We start from the raw sequence: 948 nt of genomic DNA, 5'->3' as shown, positions 1-948 counted from the left end.
GATCCGGGCAGCGCTGTGAACAAACCATCTATCTGACCTACTGCCGTAAGCCGACGTAAAGGAAGTCCACGCGTCCAGTAAAGTTCAGTTTGCTTTTGTTGCTTTTTGGTGTCTTCCGTGCAGCAGCCACCTCTCCAGATCCCTCTGTGTTACAATATTCGATTATTCTCCTACCTCTCTGCCGCCGCTCTCCAAGAATGAAATGTCTCTTCACAACCTGTTATTCTTCTTCTTTAAATATATATCTAAATATGCTTGTGTTTATCCTTTTCTCTTTTTTTTGCCTTTTTTTTTTTTTTTTTTTTTGCTTTTAAAACCATATATTTTTCTTCTTCTTTGTAATTCAAGCCCCCCCGTCGCCAACCAGCTGTCCTTGCGCTCCGGTCGGGTGCCGCGCCATCTCTCTAGCGGTGTGTGTCCAGTCCCTGCTCCACCGCAGCACAGATCTCACCGTCTGCACATGCGCATTGTGCACGACGGTCTCCTCCCATACTCTCTCTCTCTCTCTCTCTCTCTCTCTCTCCCCCCACCTCCTCTCTCTAACACACACACACACACACACACACACACACACACACACACACACACACACACACACACACACACCCCCCACACACACACGCACAGACACATTTCCACGCTGCTCTGACGTCGCGCACCTTTATTAAGGAAGGGAGGCATCAAACACTGGCCGTGGCAAACCCTTTTAACATTTAATAGACACACAGGTGGGCTGTTGGAGGATTTCCATGAATGCAGTGTTTCTAACCAACAAAAATCAAACTTCAGACATTTAGAAAGACATTCAACCTACAAACAATCAACATTTCAGGAATCCCAAACATTAAATGTTGCTACTCGTTAATAAACCAGTAAAACCAGAACATGAAAGTTGCTCTTAAATAATCAAAAGATACGAATAGTAGACATAGCACTGCTACTAGTTGA

At 44.9% G+C, this 948-nt stretch overlaps 1 protein-coding gene across 2 annotated transcripts in view; it reads right to left on the bottom strand.

The window, feature by feature from the left end:
- The window catches only part of onecut1 (one cut homeobox 1), a 13042-nt gene extending 12552 nt beyond the window's left edge, over window positions 1-490 (bottom strand). For both annotated transcript variants that reach the window (XM_005810524.2, XM_005810525.2), the window contains exon 1: window positions 1-490. This exon is cut by the window's left edge. The gene's annotated coding sequence lies outside the window, so the exon portion shown is untranslated.
- Window positions 491-948: the final 458 nt, after the last annotated feature.

This window comes from Xiphophorus maculatus, chromosome 4 (assembly GCF_002775205.1).
Source record: "Xiphophorus maculatus strain JP 163 A chromosome 4, X_maculatus-5.0-male, whole genome shotgun sequence".
Classification (NCBI taxonomy): Eukaryota; Metazoa; Chordata; class Actinopteri; order Cyprinodontiformes; family Poeciliidae; genus Xiphophorus; species Xiphophorus maculatus.
Note: the sequence above shows the minus strand (reverse complement) of the source record. Positions and strands in the feature narration are given on the sequence as shown.